The 24,114-nt window shown below is 42.0% G+C and overlaps 1 protein-coding gene across 4 annotated transcripts in view; it reads right to left on the bottom strand.

The window, feature by feature from the left end:
* Positions 1–24,114, bottom strand: part of Fyb1 (FYN binding protein 1) — a 124,868-nt gene that overhangs the window by 89,158 nt on the left and 11,596 nt on the right. The window lies entirely within an intron of this gene.

Here is a 24,114-nt window from a genome sequence, read left to right as displayed (position 1 = left end):
TTTACACTGAGAGAGCTGTCTGTCTGTCTGTCTGTGAAGAATCTAATGCCATAGTGGTGTGCAGAGCAGGCATGCATTGCTGTAACTGCTCCGGTAGTTAAGATCACCTGCCCAACCTCAGCTGGCATGTGCTTTGCAGCCCAGATTTGATGAACCTTCGGAAATCTCCTATGGCTCATTCTTCAGGGAACTGCTTCTCTTGGAGTCTCAGACTGGCCTGGGTTTCGACCTTGAGAAGTTCACATGGGACCCAAAAAGCAAAGTGTGCGTAAGCTGTAAGATCACTATCTGTCCTTGACATATGTGTAGATGCACCTCCCTCAAGTCAGTGGCCAGATAAAGAGGAGAGGGACAGCACAGCAAAGTGTGACTTTTTCTCCTGGAGAAACAACATCTCTATCTTCCAGGACTTGGTTCCTTGGGCACACCATCATGCTGAGCAAGACTGACTTTGGTAGGTAAAATAGGGAGCCCATAGTAACCCCAATAAAGTCATGACAGTCTGTGGCAAATATTGGCAAAAAAAAAAAAAAAAAAAAAGATTGGATTCTGATTTTAAGTGCCTGTTCCTTTATGTTAGAAAGACCAAGGGGCTGTTGAGATGGCTCAGTGGTTAAGGGCACTTACCGCTCAGGTTCCATTCCCAGCACCCACATGGTGGCTCCAACTGTCTGTAACTCGAGTTCCAGAGGATCCAATACCCTCTTCCATCTTCTACAGGCACTACATGCCCATGGTGCATGCAGATAAAATACCCACACATTAAACAAACAAATGACCAAGAAAATGCAACCAATCCTCCCCAATTCTTGGTGACGGACACATTGTTGTTACATAATGTGGCCTGGTTATTTTCAAAATTCCTCAAACAGATAAAGAAACCAGACATTGTTCCAACCTCTCCTGTAACAAAGATTTCCATGTAGACTTGTACCAGAGATATGCTGACTGGCCACACTGTCACCTGTAGCAGTGTATACTGTTAGTGGGTTTCTCTCTCTCTCTCTCTCTCTCTCTCTCTCTCTCTCTCTCTCTCTCTCTCTCTCTCTCTCTCTCTCCAGAACTAAAGGAAGAGGAAGCAGAGTTCCTAGCAGAGACTCTCCTGAATACAAAGAACCACATGTTTTAATTTTAACTCAGCAGACCCCAGTGTTTTGGATATGCTATATCCCCGAGTTCAAAGCTGCAGAAGGACGAAGTGAGGCAAATTAAACAAAGGACAATGAAAACACAAGCAATGTTTCCTCTGTAAGATGCAATTTATCTTTCCCATTTTCTCATTCTGGAAGCTAAGAGAACAAAAATCTGCTCTCACTCATAATCTTCCTTGCTTTGTGGATTCTGGGACCTACTAGCATTAAAAAACCTCCAGTTTAGTATCGCAGTTCGTAATTCCTTTGTACTTTTAGCTAAATGTAGCTTTTTCCAAAAGTGCATGACAGCACGATATTCTCCACAGCTGTTTGTTACCCAGGTAAGTCTTATCTCTGTATGGTGCTGGACACAAGGCCTGGGACTCTCTGAAGAATCTAAGGACTCAAGAGTCTGGAATGGGAGACTGAACGTTTTAGTGTGGCTAAGGTCAGACTTGAAAGGCAGAAGGGCTATGAGCCTGGCTGGGACAGGGGTGAGGGACAAGGCAGACAAAGGGCTAACTGTCATGATGTTAAGCCACATCTGTTCTGAAAGCCCGATTTGTGCAGCATTGACAACTGCATACAGGATGAAAACACCTGAGGGAATATTACCCATTATGTATATCCAGAGGAGAGGGCAACAAACCAACAACTCTCCTGGCTGGTGCATCAGTTTGCAGAAAATCCAAGCAGAATTAGTTAGGATAATCATCTCTCAAATATTTAAAAAAATTATTTTTATGTATATGAGAGCACATGTTCATGCATTACGTTACACACACACACACACACACACACACACACACACACACACACACACACACACACACACACGCACAGGCCATAGAATACAGAAGTGTGGAGGTCAGAGGACAGACATTAGCTGTTGGTCCTGCTCTCCCATGAGCTTCTGAGGGAGGCCCTTTTCTTTGCCTGCCATCTTGCTGTGGCAGCTCTGGGATGACATGCGCACAAGCACTATATCTGGCTTTTGTATGGTTTAGAGGATCTAGGTAAACCCAGGCTGTTAGGCTTGTGTGGCAAGTGCTTCTAGCCGCTGACCATCTCCCCTGCTCTCAGCTCTGCTTTATAATTGCTCCCAATATGGCCAATTATAGAGAAACATGCAAAATTTTATCTACAAAATGTTCACTTTTGGACCCCAGGACAATGCAAATCCATTGTTTTATAAGGCAAAGGGGAATTGTAGGAAAATGATAAAAGTTCAAGGTTATTTGGGAAACCAAACTCATAGTGTAATTTCTATTACCACCCAATGTATGTGCATCTCAAGGAAGGAGAGTGATCCTGAGAGATCATCACAAGATGGTAGAGCCTGAAATGCTGCTTGAAAAATGAGTCGCCTTTGGTGGGATGGGAGAAAGCATTAAGAAGGAAGTGCCAGGAGGTGAGCAGATACAGGGAGGATTCCCTTCACAGAGGTCTGAGGAACTGAAAAAGGGAAGTCTCTGTTCCCATGGACTCAGCACATCTCAGCTGCTCTCCCTTTGGTAGGGACAGTAGCCTGTGTGTGAAGTCTTTGGGAGAGTCTAGGTAAAGCTGGGCCCACTGAGGCAGTAGCAGGGTTTGACAATGATGATGGCCCTTGAGCAGTGATGGCAAATCTGCCTCAGAAAGAAGGGAAGCCACAGGGACACAGAAGGATATGTCATTCAAGTGTGTGGTTCTGGGCACTTGGGAAAGGGTTAATAGAGAATAATGAACAACTGTGAACTCTCCTCTCTCTCTCTCTCTCTCTCTCTCTCTCTCTCTCTCTCTCTCTGTCTCTCTGTCTCTCTCTCTCTCTGAATAGATAATGGTTAATGAAAGAAGGAGGCAGGATGATATCTGTTCAAAAGAATATGCGTGTGCATGTATACACCTTCCACTCTCTTTAGTAGCCATCTTTGATCAAAATGAACGCTGTAGTGGCCAAAGCTGTACCTCAGTGGGTCGGATACTTTATTGGCATGGATAAGGCCTGGTGTTCTACCCCTAGACCTCAAAAACAAACAAAACCCCAAAGTGGTTGCTTTGTTATATTTAAAACATTGATTTGATATAAGTTTTACTGGTGTCATTAATCCCAAAATCTAAGTCAGGTAAAAGCAAAAAGCCAATAAACTTCCAGGAATATTAGACAGAGCTTAGGCAACAGACTAACCCCCCCAAACAATGTATATTAATGCACTAATATATGAATATATACACATAATTAAAAATGATAATCATGTGGCATTACCACATAGCCAGCCTTAGCCCATAGCTATAGGCAGCCCTGGCTGCCAATAGTTCTAGCCATCTTCTTAAATTAAAATTAAATCCTCATTTAAAGCTATTGTAGACAGAAGATCTTAAAGTAACCATTTTGTAAAAGAAAACAGCAATGACGACAAAATGATTTATATGCAACTGGGAAGAGCTAGCCAGCAAATATTTGGCTGAGCAAATGAATGGTTTCGTGTATGGGGGTGGTGTGGAGGGAAGTAAGTCTTTGTAGCCATCAAAAACAAAACAAAACAAAACAAAACAAAAAACAAAAAACAAAAAACAAAACAAAACAAAAAAATCCTGCGAGTAATCAGTTGAGTGGATATAAAAACATGGTTCTATCCCCAACAGTGTCTGGCCATCTGAGAGACACTTCTCTGCGAGGCTCCCCTTCCTTAGTAAACTATTGCCTAGGAGGCTGTTTACCTTATGTTTGTACATTCTAGGGCCTTGATCTTAAAGCATTTGATCTCAAGTTGACATTGGCTACTTAAGACTTACTGGAGGACTCCCAAAGAACTTTTAATGATACAGGTAATCGCTAAGAACATTCCTATTTATTATTAATCCACTTAAAGCAATAAACTATTAAATAGCAATGGGCCTATCGCTTTTGTGAAAACTATATTCCCCCAGTATACACTTTATTAGAGGGCACAGCTTTGTTTTATGGCTTTACAGAAAACAGCTGCATCCACGTTTGCTCAGCATTTAATCTGATGTGACATTGTTTTGGATGATATATTTGAAGATATGGCTTTCCACAGATAGGTTGTTGGAAAAGGGATGTCTTACTTGCTTTTTCAGATGGTTATATAGTCTCTGGAAAATCCCACTGAACACTCATGAGAATGGGAATCCAGATGAGTGACCCCTTTGCATTAGTACAGAATCATCCTGGACCTCTCGAACTGCTGGAGAGTCAGCGAGCAATTCCCAGCAGCCTTGGAACCTGACTCAGAGCAGCACTGCTCTGGCCCTTCTCACATGGCTGTGAATCCATAGCTTTCCAACATGTGTGAGGTTTCCTGTTGCCTGTGGCTGGTCTTCACGTGAACTACCTATAGACCCCAGAGGCTTATTTCCGGCCCAGTGACCAGAATCTTGCCTTCGGTTCCACAGTCACAGCCTTTCATGTCAATGCCATGCTAAATATCGTGATTTTGTGTGGAGCCATAAGAAGTCTGAGAAAAAGTCACTCCTCATGGCCATTTTGTTTTTAGATACATGTACTTATTTTGTAAAACAATGCCAATGAGCCAGTGAGATGGCTCAGGTAGAACAGGAAGCCTGGTGCCCTGAGTTCAAACTAGGATCCACAGGGTGAAAGGTCAATCCTCCAGGCTCCCTGACCTCCACACATGAACCATGGCAATTGCATACACACACACACACACACACACACACATACACACATACACACAAGCACATATAAGCAATGTTTACAATTCCAAATAAAATTTAGAATATTATTGAGACTAGAAAGACTTAACTCCTGTTGAAGAGACACATTTGTGAATCTTAGTTGATTTCTTTGTGTAACAGGTGTTTATTAATTCTTTCCATTCAGGTCATATCTTCCTGCATCATAAGACTTAAAGCTTGACTCTAACGGTCCTGTTGTGATGAGGGGTTCACATTAAAAAAAAAATTTACTTATTTAATTTTTATGTATGTACACCTACATACCAGAAGAGGGCATCAGATCACATTATAGATGGTTGTGAGCCACCATGTGGTTGCTGGGAATTGAACTCAGGACCTCTGGAAGAGCAGACAGTGCTCTTAACACCTGAGCCATCTCTCCAGTCCTTCACATTATTTTTTTTTAAATTTTGTTTTAAATCTCTGTCTCTTTATGTCTGTCCGTCTGTGTGTATGTGTGTGTGTGTGTGTGTGCGTGAGCGCGTGTGCATGTGTGTGTCTGTCTGTGTGTGTGTGCGCATGTGTGTGTGTGTACATGTGTGTACATGAATGCAGGTGTCTATGGACGCTAAAGGGTTTAGATCTCCTCGAGATGGAGTTACAGGCAGTTGTGAGTGACACAGTATGGGCACTGGGACTGAACCCAGGCCCTCTGCAAGAGCAGTGTGTGTTCTTAACCACTAAGCCATCTCCCTATCACCCACAGTTATTTATATGCAAAAGGCAATTATAAAATCACATAGTTCATAAATACCAGCTCAATGTTTAATTTAAGCTCCCTGTAAGAAAAGAGGCTAATGCGACTTGGAGGGTGATAGATTTCTTATTCGTCTTATAACTGGGGATAAAGACAAGATGGTGCCTTTAAAGAGGGAAAAACAGAGAACACCCCCATGGAACAGCTTTTTCCCTTTGAAGCTAGTGTAGAATTCTAATAGTTTTCTTCAGAAATGAACAAAGATGACATTTTCCTCCTTTGGGCCTAGAAAGAGATCAGCACACATTTCAAAAATAAATACCTCTCGGCTGATGTGATGCAGCTGTCGGCCCCAGCTGTGCAAGCAGGGAACAGAGTGGTGGCAACACTTTGTCACAGATTTACGTTTAGCTTTTGGCAGAATTCATGAAATGTAGACTACTTGTTTCAGGATCATTTGCTTTTCTTTCTGCTTCTTTAATGATGAGTTTTAAAAGTCGCGTTACAGTACCACATAAACGGGCAGCTGGATCCGAGCTGCAGGTTGTGTCCCAGGAACACAGGCTAACCAGCTCGTGAGCGCGTATTAGGACGACATGTGTCCTGTTAGGTGAGTAAACGCTGAAGACAATCTTCGTGTAGGAGAAGTATTCAATAGATATAAGGTCAGCTGCCATTAGTGACATCCCACACATGTTTCTCAATAAAACCACCGAAAGCTTCTAGAGCACTGTTGTTCAATATCTTGGGCAGATTATTATTTTTATAAAGAAAAGCTGTGTTCTCCAGCTGTGTGGATCAGTGTGGTGGCCACAACCACATCCCCCACGGAACACCTGATATGTACCTGATGCAGTCGAGGAACTGGTGCAGCTGAGGAACTGAATCTTAAGCAAATTAGCAACACTCTGAGGCAGTAGCTTGCTATGTTGTCTTGAAGTCCAGAGGTCAGTGATCTTATCCTCATTTGCCTCCTAATTAAGGCACTACAGGGATGTAGCACCTCACTCAGCTCTTTGCTTTCAATTATTTAAATGTCGAATGACCACCTGTGGCCAGTGTCTACACCAGCGGATGACGAGTGCAGTTGGTGAGCCCAGAAGCAAATGTTCACCACTGTTATCTAAACCTGTCACATCCTAGATTTTTAAAAGTTCCTTCAATAGTAAGTCAGATTACTCATCTTGTTGTTAAAGCTTAAATTTGGGTTGATGAAACTATTAATATACAACTTCCTTCAGCCCAAAGCTAAGAATGCATTTGAAGACAGTCACTAGAAGAGCAATGAGTCTTAGAAGAGACACTGGACAGTCTAAACTTTAAAGAAGGTGGAAGATTTCTATACTTGGAATAGAAACTAGACCCTAAGATTTTACTAACTAAAGAAAAGACTCAAGCCTTTTGATATTGTAATAGTCTATAAGCTAAAAAGAAAAAATCAGGCTACTACATATCTCTGGCAAAAGAGCCAGAGAAAATCAAGATAAGAAATATTAATAAAATCTCCTGAGAACATTGTGGTATGGCTCATGTGGGCCAAAAAGCTACAGTGCCTTAGGGAAAATTCAGAAATTGAGACCTTATGTTAGCAGACATAAAACAAAACCTGAGAGAGAGAGAGAGAGAGAGAGAGAGAGAGAGAGAGAGAGAGAGAGATAGAGAGAGAGAGAGATTGAGCGGTACATAGTTTAGTTTATATTCAAAAGTTCCCAGAGTAGTTGGACGGATGAAGAGAAAGATGCAGTCAGTCAAAGAATCAAGAGATTTGTAAAGGACATTCAAAGGATTACTCCTTTATAGCAACTTTTAATTGACAAATTAGAAGTCTGGAAAGAGATGTTATAAATTGAGAGCAAGCCGAGCTGAGCTCCCATCTGATAAGAGCAATAGAAAGAATGTGATGTTAGAAGTCAGGCTGAGATCCGAAGTGTAAGCTTTCCGATGCTTGGTCTAGTTTTGTCTTTGGCTAAGCTACTTGACTTGAGTCTTTACCTTTTCACCTGTTCTGTGGGGATAATGTCAGTCAATGTTGAGAAGATTTGCCGTGCACTTAGCATAGCAGGAGCTCCAGTCTGTATCAATACTCAAGGAGCATCAACCGCTGATTAGTAGAAGACCTGCAGAGAGCAGAACAGATATAAGAAATATAGAGCAGGGTGCGGTGGCACATGCCTGTAGTCCTAGCACATGGGGAGGCAGAGATAGGCAGATCTGTGGGTTTGAGGCCATCCCGGTCTACAAAGTGAGTCCAGGACAGCCAAAGCTACACAGAGAAATCCAATCTCAAAAAACAAAAATAACAACAAAAGTAGAAGACGAAGGAGAAGAGTATAAGAGGGAAAGAAAAAAAGAAAGAAAGAAAGATGGTGATGCTCATTTAAGGATGTGAGGTATTAAGTGCCTGTAATTTAAAAGGAGCTGCTAGGTGAAAGCTAGGAAGTAATGTGCCCAGTAAAGATGGGTCCATATAATCGGCTCCTTCAAATTCTGACAAAGGATTTGGGTTATCCATCATAGATAATGGGAAACAGCTGAAGGCTAATGCCCCAAACAGAAGTGTGGCTGGCTTAGGCAGTGGAGCCACAGAAGGTAAACTCCAGAGAGGCAGATAAAGCAGTAGAGGTTGTGATAATGAGTCAAGTGTGAGCTACTGGGCACGACTAGAACAGTAGCTACAGAAGTGAAATGTCTTTTCACATTTACTTCTGCAACTGAAGAAACAAACAAACAAACAAATGGATTCAACCGGAGCTTGCCAAGCCACATGACTAAGAGTTGGAGTAGAGATCTTGATCCACTAAGGCCTTGGGCCTGTGGGAAATACTCTCCTCCCAACAAGCAAATACTCCTAGATACAAGGAGCTTCTTTGTGGTCAGCTCGCCAGTCGCACCATCATTTTCCATGTGGTGTGGCATCAGGCATTCTGGCAGTCATCAAATTAAAGGTCGTAGCACCAGACCAAACAAAAGGTAAGAGAAATACTTAAAATTATTACAATACTTGTTCTTTTCGATGAGACAGATGCTGAGCGTGGGTAGTACACACATGTAAGTTTGGCAGTTGGAAAGTCGGAGCAGTAGCGATATCAGAAATCCAAGGCCACCCTGATCTGCCTGCTGGTCTCAACCGTGTGCCCACCTGCACTATGTAGCAAGTGCCAGGCAAGCTTCATGAGATCTTGTCCTGAAAGCAAAACCAAAGCCAAGAAACCAACCAAATTAGAGCAAGACAGAGCCTTCTGCTGATAGGATGTGAGAGGGCATTTGTTCTGAATGTTTTGGTTACTGTGAATATAAAATATTCAGGGAAGAAAACTCAGAACAAAGAAGACAACAATTCCAGAGCAGAAGACAACCATCTATGTCTGGCTCAAGTACCACTCAGAGGATGTGGATTAATGGATGGATAGGAACCTATCTCTGTATCTGGACTTTAAGTCTGTTGAGTGAATTGTCATCCTCCTCATCTTAAACAAATATATAGAAGCCTTCTGACATTGAAAAATTGTACAGATATGGGAGGACTAACTGTCATCTTGGCTAATGTAATCCAGGCTCAGGATGATTTGTAGCCCTAACCTCAAAAGATAAAAATAAACTGTGAATGCAAGCATGTGTTGATACTTAAGGCCATTGAACTGCATATTTAAAGAAGGGTAAGATGGGAAATCTAATATGTATTGTAATTAAAAGATCAGAAGCTAGAGAGATGGCTCAGTGATTAAAAGTACATATTGCTCTTGCAGAAGACCCAGATTTAGTTCCCAGCACTCACACAGGCAGGTTATAACTGTGTATAACTCCAGTTCTGTGGGGATCTGATGGCTTCCTGGCATCTGTGGGCATCTGCACCCGAGTATTACATACCAACACACACACACACATTTTTCTTTTTTTATTTTAATTTTAAAATTAATTTATTCATATTACATCTAAATTGTTAGTCTATCCCTTGTATCCTCCCATTCCTCCCTCCCTCCCGCTTTCCCCCTACTGCCCTCCCCAAAGTCTGTGACTGAGGGGGACCTCCTCCCCCTGTATATGTTCATAGGGTATCAAGTCTCTTCTTGGTAACCTGCTATCCTTCCTCTGAGTGCCACCAGGCCTCCCCATCAAGGGGACGTGGGCACACACTTTTCTTAATACTGAGAAATACTTATTGTAAAGGCATACATGTGCCAGTATATGTACATTGTACACATCATATTTGAAATACATGTATATATATGCATGTGTGTATCTATAAAGTTACTGTAGTGTATGCAATAATGGAAAATGCTTTACGCTGTCAGGTGAGTTTTTGCAACATAGGAAATCAAATTCAGGGCTTCATGTATATCAGGCAATTCCTGTACCCGCAAGCTATGTCCCAGTTCATTAAATGAATATGTATTTTCTTCCTTTGAGACTTTCTTTATAAATCCCTTCTAGTTAGATAGTGGTGGTGCACACCTTTAATCTTAGCACTCGAGGACAGAGGCAGGTGGATCTCTATGAGTTTGAGGCCAGCCTGGTCTACAAAGTGAGTTCCAGGACAGCCAAGGCTATACAGAGAAAGAGAAATCTTATCTTTATAAACAAGAACAAAACAAAAAAAGAAAGAAAAAGTTCCTCTAGAAGGAAAGTTATCACCCAGCTGGAACTGAACAGAGCACTGGCTATTTACCTAAGGTGGACCTTGGGAGTGCAGTACTTGGTATGCCAACTCATTTGCCTGACTTCCGAGCAGCTATTGTGGGAGGAGACACTGTATAAAGGACAATGAAGTCTCTTGTAGTCAAATGAGGAACTGTTACTGGGGTGTAGGAAGAGAGAAAATTGAATTCTTACCCGCAGTCTATGGGCAGGTATCCTCTGCATAGACACGGATGACTGTCCAGAGACTCAGTGTTCAAATGACTAAGATAGTTGTAAAACTTCACTAAGTGCACAGGAAAGACATCAGGTCAGGGACATGTGTCTTATTTATCTTAGCTTTAACAGTTTCTTTTTAATTGGAAAACAGTTTTCCATACAGTATATATCTGTAATTGCTTTTCCCTTCCCTGAATTGCTCGTAGATGCTCCTCTCTGTCTCTGTCTCTGTCTCTCTGTCTCTGTCTCTGTCTCTCTCTCTCTCTTTCTCTCTCTAAAAAACAAGTAAAAAACAAAAAACACACACACAACCCCATAAGTACAAGCAGAAGACCAATAAAGCAAATAAAATAAAATAAAATAAAATAAAAAGCCTAAACAAAGGAAAATGACACAAAAAGTCTACAAAAACACTGTTGTGTTTGTTTTGTATTAGCCAAGTCCTCATGGGAGGGCGCTGGGCCTCCCCTGAAGTGTGCTTAACAGACCCAGTGAGACTCCATTGGGAACAACTCTTTTTTCCTTTCCCAGTTGGTAGAAATTACAGATCGTCTCTTGGTTAGGTGAGAGAGCCCATGTCCACTTCCTCCTCCCAGTTGACAACTGCGTTTTGAATCATGGCCTTTCTGAGTGTGTAGCAAACTGTTCTGTGAGAATTCCTGCATTCCTACACCTGCCTTGGCTTTTGTCGACAGCTCAGTTGCTCATGGGAATGGTGTAGTTTCAACGAATCATTCTCAAAGGGGCACTGCCACCTGGGGTCTCCAAGATGTGCAACTCTGCAATACGGGTGAGATGGGGAGTCATCAAATCCAATACCAATCCATGCCTCGGGAGATGTATTTATCTAGCCCATCTCATTTCTCCCACTGTCTGAGCTTAATTTTTGTTACTGTGATTAAAAACCCTGACCACAGGCTGGAGAGATGCCTCAGAGGTTAAGAGCTCTTCTTCCAAAGGTCCTGAGTTCAATTCCCAGTAACCACATAATGGCTTACAACCATCGATAATGAAATTTGGCATCCTTTTCTGGCCTGCTGGCTCACATGCAGGCAGAATACTGTAAAATAATAAATAAATCTAAAAAAAAAAAAAAGCCAAACCGAAAAACAATCCCCCTCAAAAAACCCAAAAAACAAACAAACAACAACAACAACAAAAAACCCCACCCAGACCAAAAGCAACGTAGGGGGCGGGGCTTATTTGGGGTACAGTTCTAGGTTAAAGTCGCTTATTTCAGGGAAGTCAAATGGGAACTTACAACACAGTATTCACGGGCAAGAGGAGGCAGAGAGATAAGAATTCACTTAGCCTTCTTCACTCTTAGACACTTAAGGACCCACCTCTTTTGGGTAGCCTCAAATTTTTTGATTTATTTCAGTATTTTTTTTAAAGTTGTAAAATCTGACACCTGAACTGAAGAGCACACCCACCTTTCATCGGTTCCTACCTCCATTCTTCCTCTGTCTCTTTTTCTTGTTGCTTAATGTCTGGAGTGAAGGATGGGTGGAAAAGCAGGAGGGAAGTGAGGCCATGTTGAGTGTGGCAGTAGAGAACCACCCTGTCTCCCGCTTGCTTGTTTCTGTTTGTTTGTTTGTTTGTTTTGTTTGTGACAAGGTTTCTCTGTGTAGCCTTGGCTGTCCTGGATTCACTTTGTAGACCAGGCTGGCCTTGAACTCACAGAGATAAACCTGCCTCTGCTGGGATTAAAGGCGTGCTCCACCACATCTGGCTTTCATTTCTAAGGGTGTTTATGTACATACAGAAAGATGAGTTTGGCCAAGCTGCTTGTGCTTTGCGCAACCTGGAGGGGCCATTGATAGTGTGGCATAGGAGGCAGACCACTCCCCTGAGTAACACACCCCATCTGAAGAGCAGTGAGCTGGAAAAGAGGACGAGAATGTGGCTCATCTGACTCTTCCTGCTGCTCTTGAAACTTCTCTTTCTGCTGGAGGACATCAGCTTACAACTGTTTGCTCAGAGACTTTATTGTTTGGGGTACAAATTTCTCATAAACTTACATTACAGCCCCAAGGGAGTTTTGTCAGGCAGAGCCCCTCAGCCCTAGTGGCCTGCAGGCTTGGGTCCTCCTGAGAGGGAACTCTCAGAACCACTGCTGTGGCGTTTTATATTCCAGACACATACATCTCTTCTCTGTTACTATCTTCTCAAGTTAAAAGACCACCTTGACTCTCTTAGGGAGCCTCAAAGTTTTCCATCTATTTCTTTTCTTTCTTCTTTTTTTTTTTTTTTATCAATTTTGTGAAATTCTAGAATAGAAAGTTAATCACACACACACACACACACACACACACACACACACACACACGTATGCATGCACGCGCATACACATTCACTTGGGTAAATGGGCAGCCAAAACACATCTGTCAGTCTTCCTGGGAACAGAGGCTGAGGTGAAGGAGGTGGGTGACCATAGTTGTTTAACTGTTCCTGAGAAGGAGGCAAAGCTGTTTGAGGGCTTATTCTTGTGAGCTGTGGAGCAGGCTCCAAGGGAGGATTCACCACTGCCTATCCCTTCCCAGAGGGAGACTGGAGGTGATGGAGGCCTGCTAGGAAAGCTCAGAGAGAGGCGCTTGCTTGGGAGGTCGAGAGGAGTTGAAGAGCAGGCTTGTAAACAGAGTCAATGAGGCTCCTGTAATAGGCTAATCTAGGGTGTTTGTGTCTGCTCTGGTTTCCTTTAGACCCTTTACAGCAACCCTGCTCTGCCAAAGAGAGAAAGAGAAGGTTTGGAGCTTTCTCTTTTGTTTCATTTGGCCCGTGCCTAACCCAGAAGGAGAACTTAAATCAATCTACCTCCCTGTGCAGTGGCCAGGCACCATGTGTGAGAAAAGCAAGACAGCCTCAACACAGGGGAGAAGCAGAGACAGGCAGATGGGGCTTTCATGCAAAGGGGAGGCCCAACTCCTCACAAAGCGGAGTGTCGCCTTAATTTTTAAATTACTTATTTTGTTTTATGTAATTTTATGTGTTATGTGTTCTGTTATGTGTCTGTGTTGGTGCCCATGGAGGCAGGAAGAGATCACCCCATTCCCCCGAGACTGGAGTTATAGATGCTTGTGAGCTTCCACAAGGGTGCTGGGAATTGAACCCAGGTCCTCTGGAAGAGCAGTCAGTGCTTTTAACTGCTGAGCCATCTCTCTGGCACAGAGAGTGTCACTTTTTGAAGTCCATGCATAAGAGCTATCCTGTCCCTTATATGCTGGGCAGCAAACACTGCATAACAAACGCCACTCTGCATGTATAACTTAGCTCAGGGACACGCCCACCAATTCCTTTTTATCACAGCGGCAACTTGGCCTGATTACCTAATTTCCCCCCTATCAGTACTCTATTCCATCTGAGTTCTTGTTACAGTGAAACTGTCATTTCCTTCTACAAGAGATCCAACACATACTCTCACACAGTTGTCACACATGCCCCTCCCCCAGCCTCACGTTTACAGACAAGGATCTTAAGAGGTGAAAGAGAATTTCCTTGCAGAACAGCGCAAGCACGGTGTCCCTGGGTAGGAGCAGGTTAGACCATGTGTAGCACACCCAGACACGGGAATACTATTTAGATGAGAGAAGGGTGTTACCCGTGTGAAGCAGAAGAAAAAGATGTACCTGTCCCAGAGTCATGTGACAAAAGGCATGCCGAGAAAGCTGCAGCATCAGCCCAAGGTCGACAGACTGAACCAGAGGAGCCAGATGGCCAGGTGTCAAGAGTCACTCTACCCTTTACTATGAAGTCAAGGGCCCAGGGCTTCCTGGCCTTCGGTGTTCTGTCTTAAGATCGACTGCCATTGGCAACAGCATCTATCTCATGAGATTATATCAGTGTGTATCAGACACTGAGGAAGGACACACAGACACAGTGAATCTTAATATGCCCAAAAGTCGATACGTTTCTTGCCTAATAGATTATAGTTTCCAGCTACCAGATTTTGAAATAATTTAAAGACCTTCTATTTTAATCTCTTGTGTGGCTGTAGCATAACCACCAGTATTTTCAGTCTCAACATTTAGATTATGTACGGGATATTTATCACCATGCAATTTGCTGCGTGTTTTTATTTATAGAGTCCGATACTATGATTACCTTGAGTTTCCAGTTAGACATGCGAAGATTTAAACATTTGTAGTTTGGAACAATGCAGCGAACATGGCTCAGGCCTCCCTGTTAGTGCTTTAAATGGAAAGACTGATTCAAAAGGAAGCTCCTCCCCACAAAATCAGAGCAACAATATATTCAAATGGAATGTATGAAGTATCATTTGTGTTGAGTCTTTATTCTTTCCCTCTTTTTCTTTTGAACAGGGTCTTGCCATGTGTGCCTTGCTGGCCTGATCTCAAACTCATGGCAGTTCTTCTGCCTCAGCCTGTGATTCCAGGCAGGTGTCACCATGCCCAGTTTGAACATCTCTCTCTCTCTCTCTCTCTCTCTCTCTCTCTCTCTCTCTCTCTCTCTATATATATATATATATATATATATATATATATATATATATATATATTATATATATATATATATACACACACACACACACACACACACACACACACACGTGTGTGTGTGTATATACATACGGATATGAATATATATTAATGGGCACATTTCTTTATATTTTGTCAACATAATCTAGAGTGAAATAAACCTATCCAGGCTTACTGTTAGCACTTTCATTTAGCAAGCAATTTCTGAGCATCTAGGTTTGGCCAGCCCCATGGTATGCATCCAGGATCTTGCACTATACTTATAAACACTTGAACATTTGCCCCACTGGCAAAAATTAGTTTTCTTAGGCTTACTTTTTAGCTTTTCCAGCTAGCCTACTTTTCCTGTTTACAAGTCTTGGGAAATCGGTCCCACAGCTTTGAAGCAAACCTTTGGCTGCTCAGTTGTACCAAAACAAAAGTGGAACCCACTTTGAGGGGCTTTCTGCTTTCTGGCCATTCTCTGGGCTTGTGAGTCAAATGGAAACCTTCTGTGGTGCTATCAGTCCCCCAGCCTCAAATCCCACTCACTGATGTTATAGCCCCAGCAGCAGTCCAGGCGTTTCCAAGAAGTTGGCTGTTTCTTTGTAAACAGAAAGTTGAGCCTGTTAAAACCATTTCAGTGGCATTAAACTCCTTCCAAGGTGATTTTACTTTGAGCCTTTCAAAAGCATCTGCACTAATGTTTGAAACAACTTAAGTATCACAAATAAAGTAAGTGTTCCAGGACAGGGGCATGTCACTGAACACTCTCCTGCCATATTGGATCAATGCATGTGCAAAAGTACCCACAAAGCAGAGGCTGTCATAACCCCAGTTTTACAGAGTGGGAACTAGAGGCACCAGAGCTTAAGTGACTTGCTTAAGGTACAACAAATAGCAAAAGGCAGACTCTGGACTTAGCCAGCACACCTAAAGGCCGTCCTCAGCCATGCCAGGGCTAGTGTGAGGGTCAGGTGACTACACAAAGCCTGCCACTTTTGTTATTTCCCTACAGTCTCAGATCCTACAATGTTGTGGTGTTAGTATGTGAATATGGTATGAGAGAGTTGTAAGGTACTTGGCACACATGGCTCTCTGAATTTTAATCTCAGTAACTTATACACTGTGGATACTGAGACTGGGGGAAGGAGCAACTTGAAGTGAGTAACCTTCCGGAGATATTATTCCACGTGGATACAGAGCTTCCACAAATGCTAATGTGTAAGTTGAACTTCAAAAAGGAAGCCTGTAGAGGATTGGCTTTGATACTTTTAATGCTACAAACATGTGTGGTTATAGATTCACAGCCAACTTTGAAATATACCTCACTAGGCAAGGTCCTTGAACCTTCTCAAAACTGCTGTGTGGATTTCTTGGCTCCTTTTTCTGAGGGATTCGTTCTCTGAAGGCTGGTTGTTCTAAGGGCTGCATGGAAATTCCTGGAGTTTCCTGCCTGTTCTCAGTGTAGACAATATTAAAAGTTATCCTTTACCAAATGCAAAGTGGCTCAAGGTTCATTTCACAGCTAGTATGTTCTCAAAAAGGAGGAATAAGCAGGTTTTTAGCAGTTGAGCATATTGGTATAACAGTTATGAGTTCCTCATTACTGTTTTAGTGCAACGTAGAGTTTTTTATTCTAGATCTTAAAGACGGCATTATGAAAGTGAGCTTTAGATGTGTGAACAAATTCAAGTTGCCTAGGGGATTTAAAAAAAGAGTGTAGTAAACAAGAGAGTGAGTGAGTGAGAGAGAGTGAGAGAGAGAGAGAGAGAGAGAGAGAGAGAGAGAGAGAGAGAGAGAGAATGAATGTATGCATGTGTTCAAGGAACATGACTGGTCCTAGGATGGCTATTTTATTTTTGTATATGCATCCATTTGTCAAAAAATTATAGATGAAGGGATTTACATATTAGAAAAAAGTTGAAAGTAACATTGCTGAACTTATTTCTCCAGAATCAATGTTGATTAAGCTTCTGACACACTGGAGCTGGCTTAGGGGCCTTTGAGTCAGAGACAAGCTGGCTGAGGAGCCACCTTCTAAGTGTGGCAGTAACAGAAGGAGTAGACAGATTGGAGGCTGCTCTGGTTTGGTTAGCACAACATGACCAGGCTTTAGTTGTAGAGCCCTTTAGGAAAAATAACTCTGGACTCAATGGTATAGCACTTGCCTAAGTGTGTGAGTTCCTAGATCCAATTGCACCCACAAATACCTACAAAAAACGAGTCTCAAACAGAGACCCTTAACAGTTGAAATGGCTTAACCAGAAGGAAAAGAAATTCTAAACAACTAACAAAGGCATCCTTGGCAGCCCTATTAGTTACTTTCTCATTTCTGTGACCAAGTACCTGGTAACAAGCAATGCAAAGACAAAAGATTTGTTGTGGCTTATGCTTAGAGGAATATGGTCTATCCTAACAGGGAAGGCTTTGTGGCAGGACCCCAAGGTGGCTAATAGCATCCCCTCCACTAGAAACAAAAGATGAATGTAGCTGCTCCCCAAATTTCCCCCCTTTCCCTTGTTATTCAGGCTAGTCTCCCTCTTGTGGCATGGTGCCACCATATTTACTATGGGTCCTTCCTCCTTTGTTAAACCTCTCTTGAAATATTCTCAATGGCATGCCCAAAGGTATGTCTCCTCGGTGACTCTAAATTCAGCCACTGTGATACTGAAACTTAATTATCACAGAGACACAGTCTTGCAGCCCTTAGCCATGTGTGGCTATTTAAGTTTGAATTCATGTCAATCACAATGTATTACAATAAAACATTGTTGTACTAGGCACATTTTGAATCAGTAGTGGTAGTGGCCCTGGGCAGCAGAGACACATTACCTCAGTGGCCAAATGTATTCAGTGGCAGTATAGATGCATGACCTCTCCATGAGGGAAGAAATTTATACTGCTGCAGTGTTGGGGACCTGCAGACAGGAGGGGAGCAGCTAAGTAAATATCTGGACCCACAAATAGAGGTTATGCCTAATGAAGGCTCTCATTCATGCCACATCGTAAGTTTAGACCTCACCCACTAGGCAAGACATCAGTCGTCTCGTTCTTTGAATCAACAGATAGTAAATGGATACATGTGAATTTTGCCAAGAACAGTGCAACACTGCCACTGTATCACGAGACCAACTACAACAATATATGAGAGAACGAGCACGGCTGTGTTCCAGTAACACTTTATTTAAGGGAAAAAAAGAACCTGGGTTGGATTTGATTCACAAGCTATATTATGTTGACCCTTGTATTAGGCCAATGGAAGCCATATGTATGTCAAAGCCAGAAAGTCATACAACTGTGTGCCTAGAAAGTGCATTCTACTGAAAATGGATTTCAGGAGTGCATGATGGAAAACGATAGCAGTCTGGTCAGTGAGGGATGTGACCTAAGTTCTGAATGTAGCTTATGAAATGTGACTGGAGGGAAGGCAATGCCAAGGTGCTGGTGACGGTGGAGAATACATCAAATGAAAGAACAGAGGGACAGCACTGTCCACATTATAAAATGTAGAGGGGGAACAGTAGAGAGGGCGTGGGAGAGTTGACTTCACCAGAGTCAGGGCACAGTGGAGGGGTTGAGCAATGAGTGGGAGAAGAAAAACAGAACAACCCTGACAACTGCTCCTCCACCTTGGGACCCGTTGGATCTCCAGGAGCACCTGGAATGCAGTTGCAGCTGACAAAGAGTTACGAGGTGACTCTGTTTTCAGGTGGGGATCCTCTGGACTTCCTGGCTAGACTGTGCCTTGACCTGAGCAGTCACCATGAGAACATGGAGCTCCTCTTAGGTGGGCAGAAAGGTCTTTATGGGGCAAAGTGTAAAGAGACGCCATGTTCTGTACTGAGTAATACCGGAAGTAAAAGCCAGTTACTGTGAGCCTTTCCCTTGTTTTTGATTCTGAGATGATGGGGGTAGAACCCCACACAGAACTTTGTAAGAACTTTTAAAAAAATGTTACCATCAAAATTACTTAGAAAATTACTTAGAAAGATATCAATAAATACGTAAAACCACAAAAGGAGCAACAAGAGAAAAGGTAGTGAAGACAATCCCTAGTAGATAGTATATGTTATATTACAAAAAATGTGTACATTGTTATAGTCCACTATTATATGTTATAATAATGGAAAAGCTTGATAATTATACATAACTAAAATTAAGTACCTCAGAAATCCATAATATGCAATAATCTTAGAATAACAAAATTAGCATAAGAAAATATAAACAGGTACTATTTTAGGTTCACACATAATCCCTTCCATAATTTAGAACACATACCAAATAGATTGTAGTGTTTAGAAAAAAAAGTCAATAGTCCAAACACTATAGTATTTACCCACAAAGGTATTGATTTTTTAAAGAAATTGCAACACAGAAGACCAACTAAAATAAATGATTATAACCTCCTAAAAGGCATAGATTTGCAATCTGCTCCCAAGTGAACTAAAATACAATAGGAATTTCTCTCTGAAAGTATCACTTAGGTGGTGAACGATAGTGCCTCAGCTGTAAACTCGGCGGAAGGAAACATGCAAGTATAGTGGAAGTGTTCAATTTGGTAGTAACTAAGGGAAATCGATTTAAAATAATTCTTTGTTATTGTTTTATTTACTAAGATGTAAACCTAGAAAAACCTTAAATTTCATCCTGTCAGTTTATATATGCATAAATGAACAAAATTTAATTTCTGTGATTACCTCTTAGAGTTTAGTCTAAAGTAAGAAAACAATGGTCACCTCTGGGCATAGACATGATTATTCCAGTTCTTCTGGCTAGAAGAATTTTGGTGGCCATGCTTGTCTAAGAAAACCTTTAGTCACCATGGAATGCCTTACAATTAGTACCAGAACTGTGAGCAGGGCTGTGGTGGTGCAAGCAGATCTCTGAGTTTAAGGGCAGCCTTGTCTAGAAAGTGAGTTCTAAGACAGCCAGGGCTGTGCAGAGAAACCCTGTCTCAAAATCCCACATAAGTAAATAAATAGATCATGAACTGTGTATATCAACATGGAAAATATAAATTACCCTTAATTGGAAGATAGCATGATTTATGAGCTATGATAATGGCTGGGCAGTGGTGGCACATGCCTTTAATCCCAGCACTTGGGAGGCAGAGCCAGGACAGTCTCTGAATTCGAGGCCAACCTGGTCTGTAGAGCAAGTTCCAGGACAGTCAGCATTACACAGAGAAACCCTGTCTTGAACAAACAAAACAAAACAAAAAATATGATATCATATATGGTTATAGACAAAGGGAAATGGTTTAATGATATAAGTGGAACAGCTCCAGCAGCTGACATTTTCACATTGCTTTTGGTGTATTTTAATACATACAAAAACACAGAAGAACAGTCAGTGAAGTGGAACCAATTATCTTAAATTTTTATCAATTAAAAAAGACCTCTCAGATCACACCTCTAAAGAGAAGGAATTGCAGTATCAAATTATCACAATTCACTAACAATCTCATACCAAGCAACCTAGTGGCACCTGGGAGACCAATCAAGCATGAAGCAGCAGCTTCACTTTGTGCTCTGTACACCGGGTTAGTGGCTTCTTCTTACCTCAGTGAATGGACATACTTGTTGGGGCAGTATGGTTTGGGTATTTCTGGTTTCTAATTACTTAATGTCCCCCATGCCCCCACCAGCTCTCTCTCTTTCCAGATCAATGACTGTGTCTCCAGGACCAATCTTAGAGAACCCAATCAGTGTACTGGAACTTTCACAATGTACTAGTGTCTAGCGTAAGGAAAGCATTTGATAGCTTGTTAGTTTTTGTTTGTTATTGTGTTCCTAATTTTTAAAAGCATGAAAGTGATTTGAACCTTTGTATCTCAGGACAATGCTATACTTACAGGGGAAAAAAAAACAACTAAGAAAATTTCTAAAGAAACGAGCACTTTTTGCTCTGCATATCATCCCATCTGTTCTCTGATATCCTTGTAAAGGAGTGTGCAGTGAGAATAAATATTTCTATTAAATGATTAAATGGTAACATTCTAAGGCCAGAAGGTGAACTGATAAAAATGACTTGAGGTAGATACACAAAGACCCCTCTCCACTATGACTTTGAAGTGTATTTTTTTTTTTTTTTAACTTTTAAGTAATGAAATTGTAAGGCATTCCATGGTGACTAAAGGTTTTCTTAGACAGCCATGGCCACCAAAATTCTTCTAGCCAGAAGAACTGGAATAATCATGTCTATGCCCAGAGGTGACTTATCCTATGAAATAAGGATGTCCACCAACACTGCCAGCACCCACCTGGGAAACCCAGAGCCTTCACTGCTCTTCAGAACCAGGCCTAGGACTCATCCTAAACACATGGGAAATATCAGTGAATAAACCTAAGAAAAAAACTGCATCAGCAGTTAAACACTGAGGATGGCTTTGATTTTTATCAAATAAGAAGTGTGTGCTATAGGCACGGTCTCAGTGTTCCCTGTCATTTCATGTAAACTGGTTGACACGGATACCCTCATGGCCATCTGGAATGGGAGGGTTTGGTTTTAAATGGTGTCATTGCTTATTAAAGTGGAAGTACAGTTTTGCCTTAATTAGAGGAGGCTTTTGTAAAATCAGGAGTCTGCCAACAAACACATACACTGTCAACCCTGCATATGCAAGATCACATACTCAAATAAACATTAAAGCCACCAAATGAGAGTCTCACTGATGAAGAAGGGAAACACTGCGGCAGGGTGTGGCCAGCTAAGAGCCGCTAAGGTGGGTAAATGAGCCGTGCAAGTTTTCATGGAGGAGCAAAGTTGCTGCCAAGTGTTAAGGCAAGTGTCACAGCTGTCCTGGCAGAAAGGAAGAGTGGAGACGCAGTGCCAGAGAGGCAGTCACAGAAATGTCATATACTCGATCTAGTGATGTGTTTTTAAAAGACATTTGCTAAAATGTGAATAGAGATTTTCTTTGAGCACCTGCACTTTTATTTTTTGGAAAAAAATGGGTTATCATTGCACATGCTACTTTCACAAGAGGGAAAAACGATAAAGTATTGCTGTAAAGTATTGCTGTTTTTCCCCTTAGTAGATAGATGGCAATTGTATACATGCATTGGTCAAGAGGATAGAGCATCTGGTAACATGGCACACATCTGTAATCCCAACACTCTGGGAGGCAGAGGCAAGCAGATCTCTGTGAGCTCAAGGCCACCCTGGTTGAAGACAGTCAAAGCTACACCCTGTCCTGAAGACCCAGAAAAGAAGGTATAGAGCATAAAATATTAAATTTATAGCTCCTCTTGCCAAGTCTGTGTGACATTTCAGCTTTCCCTCACATGTTACTATAAAACATTCAATCAAATGCATGACATTTTACTGAAATTGAAAGTGAGTGCACATACATCTGCCCCCTGGACTGCACAGCTCTGTAGGCTCGTTTCTTATTTCCTCCCATCCATCCATTTACTTCTCATCTTTTCCTAGAAAAGATGGACACATCTCAAAGTAAATTGTAGACATCAATATCCTATTTGATTCTAATTTTAAACCACCCCCCAATTCCCCCCACACATATACACATACACTCAAGACCAGCCCAGAACCTGCTAGGAGGCTGGTATATATTTAATCTAATTCCCAACTCTGGACAATGCTTTCACTCTAAACATGTCCCAAACCAGCAGCGTATTCAAAGGACCAAGTTCACCAAGTCTCACCTTGATTCTATTTGTCCAGAACTGTACAGTTGTGTTCATTATAGAATATTAAATTGAGAAACAGAAGCTGCGTTGTGCGGCTTATTGGTTCCATTGTTTTCAGGAGCTAATAATGGAATGTGAGGAGTGAGCTGTGTGTGATCCTTTCTCGGGTCTGATGATGGAGAGTGACTCTGCCTGGTTGTGAAGGAGGGAGGGAAGGAGGGAGGGAGAGAGAGAGAGAGAGGGAGGAGAGAGAGGAAAGAGAGGGATTCCCACATGGGAAAGCTAAGAATTGATGATGGACACAAGGCTTCTTCACTCAGTGTCTGGCTTTTACCCAGCATCTCTCCTTGTTTCTCTGTTGTGGGCTGAGTACTCTTAAGTGTTGTTTTGAGTAGCAAACTGAGTATATTGCCAAACAGAAACTTTCATTACAGATACCTACGGACACACAAAAGATATAACTGTCATTTAGTTAGATATGGATCTTAACAATGAAAACAGTAAGTAATTACAAATGCATAGATGAGTTAACTTCCAATTTTTACCAAGTGTCTTTGCCCCCAAAATGCACCATTCTTCCATGTGTAGTTTGACTACTTACATGTAGTAAGCCCAAGGAAAAGAGAACACCATTTCTCACTGATCAAAGGATGGGTCTGGCATCAGTTCCCAGGAATGAGCTTGCAGCCTATTTGTGTGGAGAATGAACTACAAACTAAATCGAGGACTTAGCATGTGGATAGGTAGAACAGCCAGGCAAACAGTGACGCAACTCCGCCATCCTGCCCTGCTCTTCTTACCAAGTTACCCGTAGCTGTTCAGGTTCCTGGACTCTTCCTTCTGAGCCACTTGCAGTGGGCACGCTCCACAGCGCCAGGTGAACTCTGCCTAGAAATTAGAAACTACAGCAGTTCCTCCCTCATGGTCATTTCTTAGATCAAATATGCTGGGGAAACTCCCGAGTCACCCTCACCACCTCCTAAGTGACTAATCTGAACTACGTGCCTCTTTCTGGCCTGCTGTGTTGGGGTAGCCATTCTCTGCCACAGCAAAAACTCTCCTCTGCTCTGAAATGCTGCCTCATGCGGTTATGCGTACGTGTGGTAAAATTAGTTTCTCTCGGAAGACTGTCCTGTTGTGATTAACTCAGCTCTCCCTGCCCCCTCTGTGCTGTAGTGAATAACACCGCAACAAGTTTAATGGACTACTTCCATACAGCAACCAGTCAAAATGTATTTGTGCATAGTGCGCCTCCAAAATGTTTAAGCTGTTCTGGGTAGACTTCACTGGAATTCTTTCATCTAAACGTCTGTAGTAAATCAAATTGAGCAGATGTTTATTTCAACTCCACTGCTTTAAGTCTCTGCCAGGATTTGCATAAGGATTGAATTTCTTGCTGGCTTATCAGTATTTGTAGCTGAACACCAGGAGAGAAGGAGTGAGTCTCAACTTAAGTTTTAGAATTCCATACCTGCAATTAAGACACGTAACAAAATCCTGAATTTTGTGTGTGTATGTGTGTGTGTGTGTGTGTGTGTGTGTGTGTGTGTATGTGTGTGTGTAAAAGTTCATTTTTGTCAATGTTTTAAAAGAGCGTATTA

This window comes from Acomys russatus, chromosome 9 (assembly GCF_903995435.1).
Source record: "Acomys russatus chromosome 9, mAcoRus1.1, whole genome shotgun sequence".
Lineage (NCBI taxonomy): Eukaryota > Metazoa > Chordata > Mammalia > Rodentia > Muridae > Acomys > Acomys russatus.
Note: the sequence above shows the minus strand (reverse complement) of the source record. Positions and strands in the feature narration are given on the sequence as shown.